Raw genomic sequence first — 18,376 nt, 5'->3', positions numbered from 1 at the left:
GATAACGAATAGTAATATTATTAATGCCTCTACAATCAACACACATACGCGACGTACCATCCTTTTTAGGCACGAGTATAATAGGAACAACACAAGGACTAAGAGATTCGCGTATATAACCTTTGTCGAGCAGCTCCTGTACTTGACGCATAATCTCCTTCGTCTCCTCTGGATTGGTACGGTATGGTGCATGGTTGGGTAGCGATGCACCGGGAATTAAGTCAATTTGATGCTCAATCCCTCGAATAGGTGGTAATCCCGGTGGCACGTCTTGTGGGAAGACGTCAGCGAACTCCTGCAAAATGTTAGTGACAGCAGGGGGCAAAGAGGAAGGCACGTCCTCGAATGAAAATAATGCCTCTTTGCACACAAAAGCATAGCAAACAAATTTGCTGAAATCTAGTTCATCAATATCAGATTTTGTGGCAAGTAAACATGCACTTTTCAATTTAATTTCAGAAACAACACTAGATGGTTTAGTATTAGGTTTCATTTGTTGCTCAAATTCCTTTGCCACAATCTGATTTTCACTCTTATTTTTCTCCTGTTTTGCTTTATTAGCTCTATTAATGTCATCTTTCAAAATGGAATCAGGAGTCATAGGAAGCAAAGTAATATTTTTATCCTTATGAACAAGAGTATACTGATTGTTTCTACCATGGTGTACAGAATTTTTATCAAATTGCCATGGTCTACCTAGTAATAAGGAACATGCTTGCATGGGTACCACATCACAATCAACATAATCAGCATATGTAGAGATACTAAAATGCACACGAACAGTACGCGTTACCTTAACCTTGCCGCTGTTGTTGAACCATTGGATGTAGTAAGGATGTGGATGTGGTCTTGTGGTGAGAGATAGCTTCTCCACCATCTCCATGCTAGCCAAGTTGTTACAGCTCCCTCCATCTATGATGACGCGAACAGAACGTTCCTTCACAACTCCCTTTGTATGGAACAAATTATGCCTCTGATTTTGCTCTGCTTGTGTGACCTGCACACTCAAAACAAGTTGAGCAACTAAACATTCATACCTGTCAGCGTCTTCAGGAGCCATGTATTGCGTCTCATTTTCAGAATCATCTCCACCATGTTCTTCACGTGTAATAAGAGCCAAAGTCTCCTCATCATAGTCACTAGCGGACTCATACCCACCATCCTCAGTAGCAATCATGACACGCTGAGATTTGCATTCTCTCGCAAAATGTCCTCTTCCTTTACAACGACGACAAATAATATCACTTGTGTGCCCTGTCGATGCCATGGAAGAAGAAGAGCTCTGCGCAGGCCCGGCAGGTGTGCTCTTGGCAGAGAGTGGTGGTTGTGCCTGCTTTCTTGTATCACGGCTGGAGGTGGCACCTGATGGAGGTGATGGTGAAGTGGAAGTAGAAGATGCACGCGGTGTCCATGATGAAGGTCGACCTGCAGAAAAGTTAGTTCGCGCCAATGGCTGTCGGTCCTGCACTTCATGTTCAGCTTTACAAGCAAGATGGAATAAACGAGTGATATTATTATAATCCTTATACTCTAGAATGGTCTGAATCTCTTTATTTAATCCACCCATAAAACGTGCAAGCATAGCTTCATTCTCCTCAACAATACCACATCTAATCATGCCAGTTTGTAATTCCTGATAATATTCTTCTACAGAATTTTTCCCTTGTCTTAAACGCTGCAATTTTTGAAGTAATTCACGTTGATAATATGGTGGAACCCAACGAGTACGCATAGCAGTTTTCAAAGTAGCTCAAGTAGCTGGAACAGGATATAATCCACAATGTTCAGACCACCAAACATATGCAAAGCTAGTGAAAGCACAAACAACAGCAGGAACACGTCTCTCCTCAGGATATTGTAAACATGTAAATCGTTGTTCAGTTTCTAACTGATATATATCAGGAACATATCTACCCTCAAATGGTGGAATATTCAATTTCAGTTTAGGGAGATGGTCATGATCTCGTACCTGAGGTGGTGGTGCCGGCCTACCGTTGCGAATATATACCTGAGGTCGACCTGCTGGTGGTGGTGCTGGTGGCTGCACGTAATTCTGATTTTGATCAACCTCATCCTCATAATCGCCCGCATAATCGTCATCCTCCTCAGCCGCCGCAGGAGCAGGAGCCAAAGAAGCATCAACAGTAGGTGCAGTAGCACCCGAATTTTGACCAATCTCAATTGGAACGCGCTGTGCCCGTCGCACTTGATTTGGAAGGCGGCGTTGGAGATGTGGTTGTTGTTGTTGTAGAGGTGCGACATGTGCAGCCGGTGGTGGTTGGGGAAGACGCTTGAGTAATTCAGTAAACTTGTTATCTAGCTTTGTCTCAAACGACTTCTCCACGGCATCTATCTTCTCCATAGCCTCTTCAAATCTGTTTAGCACATCTCCCACCTGGCCACTCATCATTTGCTGAAATTTATCATGCAACTCCTTGTTCGTCATGTTCTCCCAATCAGTCTCATCGGCTTGTGAACCTGCCATGGTTAGCAGCAATAGAAACACAAAAGAATATGATCCTGCAGACTACTAGAAGTGGTGGTGATGGTGGTGTGTCACAAAACCTTCAAGCGGATCTCAAATTCTTACCAGTTCTTACCCAGCAGCAGGTGGTGATCGGCAACCGTTGTAGTCAAAAACTCTCAAAGCTTGGATATAGCGATTACCAGGGAGAGTCAAACGCACGATGTAGACTTATGTGGAGCTGGGAAGGCTTATAATATGGTAGCAAAATGGTAAGCAATAATCAATTCAGAGATGCAAAGTTGAATAAACGCTCAACGACGGTACTGTGCTGGTCCTAGGCTAGACCGTGCTAGAGACGCGAGCCTAGAACACTAATAAAATCACGGCGCTGCACGTAAACAAGGGAAAAGCACACTCTGGAAAAAAAATTCGCTCTTTTTTTTTGCGCTCCTCTTTTTTTTTGTGAAAAATCACTATAATGGCGAGTGTCTCAAAACTCTTCCCAGGTCAAACTGACAGGATGGGCACAAAAATTTTTGACTATTTTTTTCGGAAATCAGGGCAGCGACGACGAAAAAGTGCGACAAAAAATCACTATGATGGCGAGTGTCTCAAAACACTACCCGGGGCCTAAAAATAGGATAGGGAAAAAATATTTTTGGTTGCCGAAATTTTGGCCTAAAAACTGCCCGGGGGTCTGCAGACTCTTTTTTTTTTCTCGAGACCTACTCAGGCAAGGAAACACGAAACGGAAAATATATGGATCGCTAAAACCAACCGAATATGAAAAGAACTCGGATTGGTGGTGGATATATGGCGGTAGGATATGGCAGCGGTGGTGGTATATGGTAGCGGTAGTGGTATATGGATACGGATCGGTGGTGCTATATGGATACGGATTCAGAGCGGTGGCGGATGATCAATGGTGGTAGATGGCAAGGCGATGATGATGGTGCGGCGGCGGCGTGACAACTTATGACCAGAACTCGAAACTCTAAAAGACTAGACTCTAAGACCAGCAACTTGACACGACGATGCAACCGCAAATTCAACAAAGCAAAAACCCTAAAAAGATTATGCAAAGGCTCAGATTGGTTCGGATATGATGAACTAACCCTAATTTTTTTTTGTGGCTTTTTCGTGGACTGTAGGTATGAAGAACAGACTCGATCTAAACTACGAAAAACTGTAAAATCTCACCGAGCAACCTGGAAATCTGATACCACTTGATAGAGGCAAAGGTGTCCCGTCTTTCGATGAGATGATGGATATCGCTTTGGTGGAAGTCTACTTTGACGATCCGACTATGAACGTGCGAGGACGTCGCGCCTTAGCAATCGCTAAACCAACTCCGAGAGGTTATCGACCACGCCGGAGCACGATCAACCTGACCACGAGGGTCTGTTTCCTGCGAGCAAACGAAGAACAAGCAAGAAACTGAGATTGCAATCTGGATATTGCGAATATAAGATGAAAGCTTTATTGATCAAGGTGGAGTTCTGTGACGCCTTTGTCTTGTCGCTGAACACAAACGAAGTACGCGAAGTTGCAGCTATGGCGAACTTTTAATCTAAACAAAACCCAAAGTCTAAACGACGCCCTAAGGGCTGTATATATGGAGGAAGAGGGGGGAATTTCGTGGCCCTTGAGGAAGGGGTCCGAAACCAACCCTATCTCTTGTTTCCCCACACATACGGACTCTAAAAACAGCCTATACTTATGTATTTAGAAATTACATGGGCCTGGCCCAATAATAAGGTGACGCAGCACCTAGAATAGCCTCTGGACGAAAGTTATGAAGTAGCATCTTGTATATTTCGTCCAAGGCTTCATGCACGCATTATGGTGGCTTCAACGTCCTGAAATCATCACTTGTAACTCCGTTCTTGTTCCCCATGCGCATGCCATCATCTCCATGCTTGTTCTTGCTCCAATGTTCATCCTTCTCAAAGCTAGGCCCTTCATTTGTAAGCAAAACAAATGTATCCAATTTAGGCAGCATCATATTCTCATGAACATTAGAATCATTACCAAGAAACGAAAGTACCTGGTAATTTAATTGGCGTGCGCGAGCTCTAGTAATTGGTCCAGTATGTATAGCAGCAGGGCCTGTGGGTGTAACAATGGTATGGATGTCCTCATCACTGCTGGAGGAGCCGGAGGCACCACCTCCACCCCTGCTCCCAACTCCCCGGCAAATCACCTTGCCGGAGAGGAGGTGTAGATGCAGATGGTGCTGCGGCCGCCTGACGGTGACGGTCCGGCTGATGTTCAGCCGGAGTCAATGGCATCGCCCTCTGGTCGGTGTCGTCGTCATCGCCGTCACTGTCCTCCTCGTCGCTATCGCTTGAGGAGGAGCTTTCGTCATCGGTCGAGCTCTCCTCACAGCACCCTAAGTGATGTAGGGTAGAACCCTAGTGGCCCGATCTTTCACGATTGGAGGGGATCCTACGATGAACACGAAGAACATGAGGGGAACACGAGGGAAAACGAGAGAGAAATCACTCAACCAACAAGAGTGGGTCACACATATGCAAGATTCTCGAAACACTAGGAGATACACGATTTGAATCCAAAAAAGGACGATACATAGGTAATCGGTTCTTCTCCGTGAGGAGGTCTTGAGGTCTTCCCGTTAGGGGTCTTGAATCCAAGTCGATCTTCTCCGAAGAGGCGACAGTCTCTCTCGAAGGAGCAGATCCGGATGGATGAGCGAGGCTCTATCTCACATATGAGATATCACAATGCTAACCATAACTAGGAGGAGGAGGTCTATTTATAGTCTTAGTGCAAATGGGGGCGAAGTGAAGGGGTACATGGGCCTCTGGCCCATAACTGTACGCAGACAGGTATCGGACGTCCGCTGGGGACCGGTAGTCCGGTGGCTCGTGGGCTTCCGGACGTCCGGTGGTCGCCGGACTTCCGCAATTTCCGTTCTGTGAAGGTGGCGCCGGACGTCCGGTGCCTTCGGACTTCCGCTAATTTTGGCTCGGGTGTGGTGGCGCCGGATGTCCGGTCCTGGTCGGTCGTCCGCTTGCTGGTAGGTGTGGCCGGTCGTCCAGTCCTGGCCGTACGTCCGCTCGCTGTAGCTTGCGTTGGCTGGGACTTGGGTAGGTTGGGCTTCAGGTGACGGATGTCCGGTCCCGACCTGTCGTCCGGTGGTTGTAGCTTCCGTGGCAGCTCTTCTTCTTGTCCTTCACACTTGGTGTCCTCGCCGTCTTGTCCATTGGATGTAGATGTTCCATGGCTTTCCTCCAAGTACCTGATCGCACATAGTGTTCCGCTTGAGGCAGCAGCCATGTCTCATGTATAGAAAGTGGTAGTTCGGAAAGGAGCGAGTTCACCTTATCTTTGATAGCCTTTGCTCGTGCTCTTGTCATTGGTCCAAGTGGTGTCGTGGGAGACGTAGGTAGGTCATTGGGGATGACCTTGGGATGCTCCGCATCATCTCCCCCTTGGGAAAGATCCGACTTCGGATTGAAATCTTCATCACCATGGTAGGGCGAAAGATTCTCGACATTGAAGACGTCGCTCACGTTGTACTTGTCGCGCGGGAGGTCGATCTTGTAAGCGTTGTTGTTGTTGTAGCGTGCTAGCACCTTGAAGGGTCTATCGGCTCGTGGTAGAAGTTTTGACTTGCGTTCGTTCGGGAAGCATTCCTTGCGAAGGTGTAGCCACACAAGATCACCAATGTTGAATGTCATGGGTTGCTTGTTGACGTTGAGCTTTGTCGCGAGTTGTTGTACTTGGTGCTCGATTGTGTGCCTTATATCTTCATGCATCTTCTTGAGATAGTTCACTCGGGCACTCGCATCCATGTTGATGCGCTATTGTAGTGGTAGAGGAAGAATGTCCAATGGGGACAATGGGTTGAAACCGTAGACGACCTCGAAGGGGGACTTGCCGGTAGTCGAATGTCTTGCGCGGTTGTAGGCGTACTGGATGATGGGTAGGCACTCTTCCCACTCCTTGATGTTCCTCTTGATTAACACGCATAGTAGAGTGGAGAGCGTTCGGTTCATCACTTCGGTTTGGCCGTCGGTTTGTGGATGGTATGCCACGGAGAATAGTAGCTTGATTCCGAGCTTGGCGCATAAGGTCTTCCAAAAGTAACTCAAGAACTTGACGTCGCGGTCCGAGACAATCGTCTCTCGCACTCCATGTAGGCGCAAGATTTCCCTACAAAAAAGATTTGCAATATGTGAAGCATCGTCTATCTTGTTGCATGGTATGAAATGTGCCATTTTGGAGAATCGGTCCACAACAACAAACACGGAATCCTTTCCATTTCTAGTCCCAGGCAAACCAAGTACAAAATCCATGCTAATATCTTCCCATGGGTGACATGGAATTGGAAGGGGTGTATATAGACCATGAGATTGAGCTTTGGACTTAGCTTTGCGACATGTCGAACATCGGTTGGTGAAGCGTGAGACGTCACGGAACATCTTGGGCCAAAAATAGTTCTTGGAGAGCGTAGCATATGTCTTGTCGCGTCTAAAGTGTCCCATTAGTCCTCCTCCATGAGATTCTTGCAAAAGTAACAAACGAAGAGAAGACTCGGGGATGCAAAGTTTGTTAGCTCTCATAAGATAGGCATCTTTGATGTAATAACGTTCCCAAGATGGATGCGTCAAACACTTGGCATAAGGAATAGCAAAAGTAGGATCGTGCGCATACAATTCTTTTATGTGCTCAAAGCCAATGAAATTCAATTCAAGTTGAGTAACAAGCATGCATATACGGGAAAGCGCATCCGCCACAACATTTTCCTTTCCTTTGATATACTTGATGACATAAGGAAATGACTCAAGGAATTCACTCCATTTAGCATGACGCTTTTTCAACTTAGTTTGACCTTAAGATACTTAATCATTTCATGATCGGTATGAATGATAAATTCATGAGGTAGAAGATAATGTTCCCATTCACGCAAAACTCGTACTAAAGCATATAGCTCTTTGTCATAGATGGGATAGTTGAGTTGCGCTCCGGAGAGTTTCTCACTAAAGTATGCTATGGGGCGCTTCTCTTGCGTTAACACACCTCCTATGCCATTACTCCTAGCATCGCAATGAACTTCAAAAGGTTTGTCAAAGTTGGTTAATGCAAGCACGGGAGCATGAGTAAGCAAATTCTTAAGCTCATTAAATGCGATATCTTGGGATGGTCCCCAAACAAAAGGTGCATTTTTCTTACTCAAAGCATGCAAAGGTGAAGCAATTGTGCTAAAATCCTTCACAAATCTACGATAGAAAACGGCTAAACCAAGAAAAGTACGCACTTGTTGCAAGTTGGTTGGTTGGGGCCAAGTTTTAATAGCATTGATCTTAGATTCATCAACATGGACACCCTTAGAAGACACAACAAAACCCAAGAAAACAAGCTTATCAACACCAAAAAGGCATTTGTCCATATAGCATAAAGGCTCTCTTTTCTAAGAGTTTGCAACACGGTTCTAAGATGGGTGACATGATCTTTGAGAGATTTTCTAAACACAAGAATGTCGTCAAAGTAGACCACAACAAATACACCAATATAGGGTCGAAAAACAAAATGCATTAGTCGCATGAAGGTACCGAGTTCTTCAGATAAACCCATTTGCATAAAAAGCCATTCATATAAGCCAAATTTGGTCTTAAATGTGGTTTTCAATTCATCACCTTCTTGGATGCATATTTGATAGTAGCCACTTTTAAGATCAATCTTAGAGAAAATGGTGGCTCCGCTAAGCTCATCTAGCATATCATCTAAGCGTGGAATAGGGTAACGACAACGCAGGGTAATAGCATTGATAGGAGAACAATCAGAACACATGTGAAATGTACCATCTTTCTTGGGAACAAGGATTACCAGAACGGCACAAGGGCTCAAACTTTCTCGTACATGGCCGTTGTCGATGAGTTGTTGTACTTGTCATTGGATCTCCTTAGTTTCCTCGGGGTTGACGCGGTTGGGAGCCTTGTTCGGAAGGGGTGCTCCGGGGATGAGGTCGATTCGGTGTTCGATGCCTCGTAGTGGAGGTAGACCCGGAGGTAGCTCGTCGGGGAAAACGTCTTGGAATTCTTTCAATAGATAAGATAACACTAAAGGTAGATTGTGAGAGGTGTTAGCTTTTCGTGCCTCGTCCTTGCACAAAAGGACATAGTGCATGACACTTGATGGGTTATCACACACTTCTCTCATCTCACTTTTGGTGGCAAATAGGACTAGATTTTTCTTGTCGCTCATCGTGGAGGCACTCAATTTGGGCTTGTGGCGCTCACTCTCCTTTTGGTGGTTCGCTCTCTCACTATTCTCTCCATGATGGGTGGCTTGCTTGTCGGCGATCACTTGGTTTGGAGACATAGGTCGTAGCGCGTTCTCTTTTCCTTTCATCTTGAAGCTATAGTGATTTGTTCGTCCGTTGTGGATGACACCACGGTCAAATTGCCATGGTCGTCCAAGAAGGAGGTAGCAAACGGACATCGGAACGACATCACACTCCAAAGTGTCTTCATAAGCTCCGATCTTGAAGGAGACTTGCACCATATGCTCGACTTGGATAGTGCCGGAGTCGCTAAGCCATTGAACTTTTTAGGGATGTGGGTGCTTCATCTTGACCAATTGGAGCTTGGAGCATAGTTCTTCACTAGCCAAGTTATGGCGACTCCCTGCATCAATGATGACCTTGATGGACCTTCCATTGATGCCGGCCTTGGTGTGGAAGATATGGCATCGTTGGCCTTCGTCTTGTTGATGTTGAAGTGTCAAGACCTTAGAGACAACAAGAGCGGGTCTCGGATCTTTGTCACAAAAGACTTGATCATCTTCATATTCGTTCACTTGCGGGTGCATGGCCACTTGCTCAAGTGCTTCCATTTCTCCTTCACTCATGGAGTCATATGTATCATCGTCATTGAAGATCATGGTGCGCTTGTTTGTACATTTGAAGGACTTGTGACCTCGGCCGCCGCATGCGAAGCATTTAAAGGAACTTGTCTTGATGGTCTCATCGGTCGGAGTAGATGATGATGAAGCTCTCAGCTTGAAGTTGCTTGTAGTAGGAGGACGACCTGAGGTTGTCGAAGTTTTCTTATAACTAGACTTGTCGCCGTTGATTGTAGATGGCTTGGTTGAGGTAGAAGGTGTTGGAGTCGTTGAAGCTTGAGAGTTGGAGAAACCGTAGGACTTGGATGAGAACTTAGCATATTTGAAGTCATCTTGCACTTGACGTTCCGCCTTGGTAGCTTGATGCACTAGCTCGATGAGGTTCGAGTATTGTTGGAAGTCGGCGATCTTCTTGATAGGGTGATTGAGTCCATTCAAGAAACATGCCATAGTTTGCTCATCATCTTTCGTGACATTGGCTCGTATCATGGCAATCTCCATTTCTTTGTAGTACTCTTCAACGATCTTTGTTCCTTGCTTGAGGAGTTGGAGTTTCTTGAAGAGGTCGCGGTTGTAGTAGGTTGGCACGGAACGTGCTCTCATGATGTCCTTCATTTCCGTACAAGTTGTGATGGGTGGTTCTCCTCTTGCCTCACGGCGCTCGATGACTTGTTCCCACCAAATGAGGACGTAGTCTTGAAACTCAAGAGATGCCATCGCGATCTTTTTCTCTTCCTCATAGTTGTGCAAGTGGAAGATTTTTTCAACCTTCAATGCCCATGAAAGGTACTCTTCGGGGTCATTGCTTCCGGAAAACTTGGGCATGGTGAACTTTAGCTTGCCGTAGCGTTTCTCTTCATTGTGTTGGGGTCGAGGGTGATGACGTCCTTGACGAGGAGGATTGTCTCCCTCAACTTTCCCTTGTCGTGGAGGATTTCCATTGTCTTCATGCTCTTGGTGAACTTGAGGTTCTTGTCAAGCTTGTGGAGGAGCTTGTCGAGCTTGTGGAGGAGCTTGTCGACGTACACATGATTGATAAATCCTCTCTTGAACTTCATCGCGAAGCGCTTCTTGTTGCTCACAAGCTTGTCGGTTGCGCGTGGCTACGGCTCGACTTGAATCTCGGAGGGCACGTTGCGCCTCAAGTGCTTGAGCTTCACATAGTTGTTGTCCTTGGTGTTGTGCCTCGACATCTTGTGCATCTTGGTGTTGGCACGCTCGCTCTTCCTCTTGTTGTTGGCGTAGACGTTGCCGTTCTTGTGCTTGCGCGAAAGTAGCTTGGTTTTGACGGTGTCGATGTTCTTGCGCGCGAGCTTGCTCTTGAGAGTCGTTGTCATGTAGAGGATTGCGGTTGGCTTGACGATCTTGATGCGCGACATGACAGGGAGTGTTCGATGTCGGAGTACTTGAGCCGGAGATAGTGTCGTCGAAGTGTTAACTTGAGCGGCTCTGTCTTGAGTAGGACGAGGTGGTAGAAGAGCGGTTGACCAACAAGGCACGAATCTCGTCCATTCTTGCATTGTTCTCTTGCTTTTGTTCGTCGAGCTTGCTGTCGAAGTAGTCTCTTGTACGTTGCTCGGAGAGTCGCAAGTCAGTGGCGAGATGGTCAATGTGGTCGCTCATTGCTTGTTGCTCTTGATGCAAAGCTCGTTGCGTTCCAAATAGGTGTATCTTGGTGACGTAGTTGTTCGGGTCGTTGTCTTGTTCAAGGAAGAGTGGGTTGGTAGAAGAGCTTGGCCTATCCATCATTCCAAGCGAAATATGTGAGTGGGAGAAAGAGAAGAACTTATACCAAATGTACCTTGACCGATGTTGAAGATGGATCAATGATCACTCAATGTGTAACAAGGAAATAGCACAATTGGTACCAATTCTTGTCGGTTCTCACACCTACACAAATAAAAGCTTATAGTGGAGCTTGGTTACGATGGTGACGCAAAATTTGATGCAATTGTTAGTGAGCTTCGGTAATGTTGGAAAAGATTCACAAATTTGCAAATGCAAGAAGTAGACCAATAGCTAGATATGGTACACGGAAATACACACGCAAATAGATAAGTGGGGTCATGCAACCAAGGAAATGAGCCAAAATTTGGATTCCACGAAAATGCTCTTGTTGCACAACTCTAGAGAGCCGCTAGCACGATTGCACAATAGGCGGATACGAAACTTGTGCACAACCTACTAAGCAAAAATGCAACGACTTCTATCCCAAGTATGCTATATGTATGGTATTCCGATGATATGATCCAAGATGATTGAGTATGAGAATCTTAATGTTGTATGATGCTATGGTTCTTGCTTATAAGCTCTTTGCTTATCATTCCTTTTTGCTTAAAAGCTTGTTTGGCTCTTTCTCTTTTGAGCTCTTTTCTTATGCAAAACTTCACGAACCAAGATAGCAATTGTGTATATGCGATGACAACCTTGTGACACAAGAGATGATACCAAGATATGCACCACGATGGTATGGTATGTATGCTATTGGAAGTATGATCTCTAATGTGCACAAGTCACGTTGCCGGCAATACTCAAAGGCTAGTCTCGATGGGGAAGTGATAGAGGCAAAGGTGTCCCGTCTTTCGATGAGATGATGAATATCGCTTTGATGGAAGTCGACTTTGATGATCCGACTACGAACGTGCGAGGACGTCGCGCCTTAGCAATCGCTAAACCAACTCCGAGAGGTTATCGACCACGCCGGAGCACGATCAACCTGACCACGAGGGTCTGTTTCCTGCGAGCAAACGAAGAACAAGCAAGAAACTGAGATTGCAATCTGGATATTGCGAATATAAGATGAAAGCTTTATTGATCAAGGTGGAGTTCTGTGACGCCTTTGTCTGGTCGCTGAACACAAACGAAGTACGCGAAGTTGCAGCTATGGCGAACTTTTAATCTAAACAAAACCCAAAGTCTAAACGACGCCCTAAGGGTTGTATATGGAGGAAGAGGGGGGAATTTCGTGGCCCTTGAGGAAGGGGTCCGAAACCAACCCTATCTCTTGTTTCCCCACACATACGGACTCTAAAAACAGCCTATACTTATGTATTTCGAAATTACATGGGCCTGGCCCAATAATAAGGTGACGCAGCACCTAGAATAGCCTCTGGACGAAAGTTATGAAAGCATCTTGTATATTTCGTCCAAGGCTTCATGCACGCATTATTGTGGCTTCAACGTCCTGAAATCATCACTTGTAACTCCGTTCTTGTTCCCCATGCGCATGCCATCATCTCCATGCTTGTTCTTGCTCCAATGTTCATCCTTCTCCAAGCTAGGCCCTTCATTTGTAAGCAAAACAAATGTATCCAATTTAGGCAGCATCATATTCTCATGAACATTAGAATCATTACCAAGAAACGAAAGTACCTGGTAATTTAATTGGCGTGCGCGAGCTCTAGTAATTGGTCCAGTATGTATAGCAGCAGGGCCTGTGGGTGTAACAATGGTATTGTTGTCCTCATCATCCTCCCCTTCTTGAAATGAAGTCGTCCTCGACGGAAGCTCATCTTCCTCACCCAAATAAGGCTTCAAATCTGCAATGTTAAAAGTGGGACTAACCCCAAAATCTACAGGCAGCTCAAGTTTATATGCATTATCATTTATTTTCTCTAACACCTTAAAAGGACCATCAGCACGTGGCATTAGCTTTGATTTGCGCAAATCAGGAAATCTATCCTTACGCAAATGTAACCAAACAAGATCTCCAGGTGCAAACACAACATGTTTTCTACCCTTATCTCCAGCAAGTTTATATTTAGCATTCATACGCTCAATGTTTTCCTTAGTTAACTCATGCATTTTTAAGATCAATTCAGCACGTTGTTTAGCATCAAAATAGACTACCACAAATCGTCCAATGAAAGCACGTAAAACTTCGTTCATTAGTCTCATGAAAGTACTAGGTGCATTAGTTAACCCAAAAGGCATGACTAACCACTCATATAAAACAAACTTAGTTTTAAATGCAGTTTTCCATTCATCTCCCAATTTCATACGAATTTGATGGTATCCACTACGCAAATCAACTTTGGAGAATATTGTAGAGCCACTCAATTCATCAAGCATATCATCTAGCCTAGGAATAGGATGACGATAACGAATAGTAATATTATTAATGCCTCTACAATCAACACACATACGCGACGTACCATCCTTTTTAGGCACTAGTATAATAGGAACAGCACAAGGACTAAGAGATTCGCGTATATAACCTTTGTCGAGCAGCTCCTGTACTTGACGCATAATCTCCTTCGTCTCCTCTGGATTGGTACGGTATGGTGCACGGTTGGGTAGCGATGCACCGGGAATTAAGTCAATTTGCTGCTCAATCCCTCGAATAGGTGGTAATCCCGGTGGCACGTCTTGTGGGAAGACGTCAGCGAACTCCTGCAAAATGTTAGTGACAGCAGGGGGCAAAGAGGAAGGCACGTCCTCGAATGAAAATAATGCCTCTTTGCACACAAAAGCATAGCAAACAGATTTGCTGAAATCTAGCTCATCAATATCAGATTTTGTGGCAAGTAAACATGCACTTTTCAATTTAATTTCAGAAACAACACTAGATGGTTTATTATTAGGTTTCATTTGTTGCTCAAATTCATTTGCCACAATCTGATTTTCACTCTTATTTTTCTCCTGTTTTGCTTTATTAGCTCTATTAATGTCATCTTTCAAAATGGAATCAAGAGTCATAGGAAGCAAAGTAATATTTTTATCCTTATGAACAAGAGTATACTGATTGTTTCTACCATGGTGTACAGAATTTTTATCAAATTGCCATGGTCTACCTAGTAATAAGGAACATGCTTGCATGGGTACCACATCACAATCAACATAATCAACATATGTAGAGATACTAAAATGCACACGAACAGTACGTGTTACCTTAACCTTGCCGCTGTTGTTGAACCATTGGATGTAGTAAGGATGTGGATGTGGTCTTGTGGTGAGAGATAGCTTCTCCACCATCTCCATGCTAGCCAAGTTGATACAGCTCCCTCCATCTATGATGACGCGAACAGAACGTTCCTTCACAACTCCCTTTGTATGGAACAAATTATGCCTCTGATTTTGCTCTGCTTGTGTGACCTGCACACTCAAAACACGTTGAGCAACTAAACATTCATACCTGTCAGCGTCTTCAGGAGCCATGTATTGCGTCTCATTTTCAGAATCATCTCCACCATGTTCTTCACGGGTAATAAGAGCCAAAGTCTCCTCATCATAGTCACTAGCGGACTCATACCCACCATCCTCAGTAGCAATCATTACACGCTGAGATTTGCATTCTCTCGCAAAATGTCCTCTTCCCTTACAACGACGACAAATAATATCACTTGTGTGCCCTGTCGATGCCATGGAAGAAGAAGAGCTCTGCGCAGGCCCGGCAGGTGTGCTCTTGGCAGAGAGTGGTGGTTGTGCCTGCTTTCTTGTATCACGGCTGGAGGTGGCACCTGATGGAGGTGATGGTGAAGTGGAAGTAGAAGATGCACGCGGTGTCCATGATGAAGGTCGACCTGCAGAAAAGTTAGTTCGCGCCAATGGCTGTCGATCCTGCACTTCACGTTCAGCTTTACAAGCAAGATGGAATAAACGAGTGATATTATTATAATCCTTATACTCTAGAATGGTCTGAATCTCTTTATTTAATCCACCCATAAAACGTGCAAGCATAGCTTCATTCTCCTCAACAATACCACATCTAATCATGCCAGTTTGTAATTCCTGATAATATTCTTCTACAGAATTTTTCCCTTGTCTTAAACGCTGCAATTTTTGAAGTAATTCACGTTGATAATATGGTGGAACCCAACGAGTATGCATAGCAGTTTTCAAAGCAGCCCAAGTAGCTGGAACAGGATATAATCTACAATGTTCAGACCACCAAACACATGCAAAGCTAGTGAAAGCACAAACAGCAGCAGGAACACGTCTGTCCTCAGGATATTGTAAACATGTAAATCGTTGTTCAGTTTCTAACTCCCAAGTAAGATATATATCAGGAACATATCTACCCTCAAATGGTGGAATGTTCAATTTCAGTTTAGGGAGATGGTCATGATCTCGTACCTGAGGTGGTGGTGCCGGCCTACCGTTGCGAATATATACCTGAGGTCGACCTGCTGGTGGTGGTGCTGGTGGCTGCACGTAGTTCTGATTTTGATCAACCTCATCCTCATAATCGCCCGCATAATCGTCATCCTCCTCAGCCGCCGCAGGAGCAGGAGCCAAAGAAGCATCAACAGTAGGTGCAGCGGCACCCGAATTTTGACCAGTCTCAATTGGAACGCGCTGTGCCCGTCCCACTTGATTTGGAAGGCGGCGTTGGAGATGTGGTTGTTGTTGTTGTAGAGGTGCGACATGTGCAGCCGGTGGTGGTTGAGGAAGACGCTTGAGTAATTCAGTAAACTTGTTATCCAGCTTTGTCTCGAACGACTTCTCCACGGCATCTATCTTCTCCATAGCCTCTTCAAATCTGTTTAGCACATCTCCCACCTGGCCACTCATCATTTGCTGAAATTTATCATGCAACTCCTTGTTCGTCATGTTCTCCCAATCAGTCTCATCAGCTTGTGAACCTGCCATGGTTAGCAGCAATAAAAACACAAAAGAATATGATCCTGCAGACTACTAGAAGTGGTGGTGATGGTGGTGTGTCACAAAACCTTCAAGCGAATCTCAAATTCTTACCAGTTCTTACCCAGCAGCAGGTGGTGATCGGCAACCGTTGTAGTCAAAAACTCTCAAAGCTTGGATATAGCGATTACCAGGGAGAGTCAAACGCACGATGTAGACTTATGTGGAGCTGGGAAGGCTTATAATATGGTAGCAAAATGGTAAGCAATAATCAATTCAGAGATGCAAAGTTGAATAAACGCTCAACGACGGTACTGTGCTGGTCCTAGGCTAGACCGTGCTAGAGACGCGAGCCTAGAACACTAACAAAATCACGGCGCTGCACGTAAACAAGGGAAAAGCACACTCTGGAAAAAAAAATTCGCTCTTTTTTTTTGCGCTCTCTTTTTTTTTGGCGCTCCTCTTTTTTTTTGCGAAAAATCACTATAATGGCGAGTGTCTCAAAACTCTTCCCAGGTCAAACTGACAGGATGGGCACAAAAATTTTTGACTATTTTTTTTCAGAAATCAGGGCAGCGACGACGAAAATGTGCGACAAAAAATCACTATGATGGGGAGTGTCTCAAAACACTACCCGGGGCCTAAAAATAGGATAGGGAAAAAATATTTTTGGTTGCCGAATTTTTTTTTCTTTTTCCGAGACCTACTCAGGCAAGGAAACACGAAACGGAAAATATATGGATCTCTAAAACCAACCGAATATGAAAAGAACTCGAATTGGTGGTGGATATATGGCGGTAGGATATGGCAGCGGTGGTGGTATATGGTAGCGGTAGTGGTATATGGATACGGATCGGTGGTGGTATATGGATACGGATTGGTGGTGGTATATGGATACGGATTGGTGGTGGTATATAGATACGGATTCAGAGCGGTGGCGGATAAGCAATGGTGGTAGATGGCAAGGCGATGATGATGGTGCGGCGGCGGCGTGACAACTTATGACCAGAACTCGAAACTCTAAAAGACTAGACTCTAAGACCAGCAACTTGACACGACGATGCAACCGCAAATTCAACAAAGCAAAAACCCTAAAAAGATTATGCAAAGGCTCAGATTGGTTCGGATATGATGAACTAACCCTAATTTTTTTGTGGCTTTTTCGTGGACTGTAGGTATGAAGAACAGACTCGATCTAAACTACGAAAAACTGTAAAATCTCACCGAGCAACCTGGAAATCTGATACCACTTGATAGAGGCAAAGGTGTCCCGTCTTTCGATGAGATGATGAATATCGCTTTGATGGAAGTCGACTTTGATGATCCGACTACGAACGTGCGAGGACGTCGCGCCTTAGCAATCGCTAAACCAACTCCGAGAGGTTATCGACCACGCCGGAGCACGATCAACCTGACCACGAGGGTCTGTTTCCTGCGAGCTAACGAAGAACAAGCAAGAAACTGAGATTGCAATCTGGATATTGCGAATATAAGATGAAAGCTTTATTGATCAAGGTGGAGTTCTGTGACGCCTTTGTCTGGTCGCTGAACACAAACGAAGTACGCGAAGTTGCAGCTATGGCGAACTTTTAATCTAAACAAAACCCAAAGTCTAAACGACGCCCTAAGGGTTGTATATATGGAGGAAGAGGGGGGAATTTCGTGGCCCTTGAGGAAGGGGTCCGAAACCAACCCTATCTCTTGTTTCCCCACACATACGGACTCTAAAAACAGCCTATACTTATGTATTTCGAAATTACATGGGCCTGGCCCAATAATAAGGTGACGCAGCACCTAGAATAGCCTCTGGACGAAAGTTATGAAGTAGCATCTTGTATATTTCGTCCAAGGCTTCATGCACGCATTATGGTGGCTTCAACGTCCTGAAATCATCACTTGTAACTCCGTTCTTGTTCCCCATGCGCATGCCATCATCTCCATGCTTGTTCTTGCTCCAATGTTCATCCTTCTCCAAGCTAGGCCCTTCATTTGTAAGCAAAACAAATGTATCCAATTTAGGCAGCATCATATTCTCATGAACATTAGAATCATTACCAAGAAACGAAAGTACCTGGTAATTTAATTGGCGTGCGCGAGCTCTAGTAATTGGTCCAGTATGTATAGCAGCAGGGCCTGTGGGTGTAACAATGGTATTGTTGTCCTCATCAGGAAGCGACGCAAAAGTAAGGCTATGGGGTTATCAATGCAATGCAAGGTGGGAGATACAATGGTGTCGTCGATTTTACCGTCCATGTTGAAGTGAGCGGCGGTGTCGTCGAAGTTGTTCCATTCCAAGTTAGCCTAAACACCCAAGGAAACGGAGAAACTACACTCAACTTCTCAAAGACCAAAACGTGTCAAAATTTCGTCGGAGTTGGAAAGGAGTAGTCGGTGGTTGTTGCGGAAAGTGGTGGAGGTATTGGAGTGCGTATGCAGAGGTGGAATGTGTATCGGAGT

The sequence above is a fragment of the Aegilops tauschii genome, chromosome 3 (assembly GCF_002575655.3).
Source record: "Aegilops tauschii subsp. strangulata cultivar AL8/78 chromosome 3, Aet v6.0, whole genome shotgun sequence".
In the NCBI taxonomy this organism is placed as follows: Eukaryota; Viridiplantae; Streptophyta; class Magnoliopsida; order Poales; family Poaceae; genus Aegilops; species Aegilops tauschii.
Note: the sequence above shows the minus strand (reverse complement) of the source record.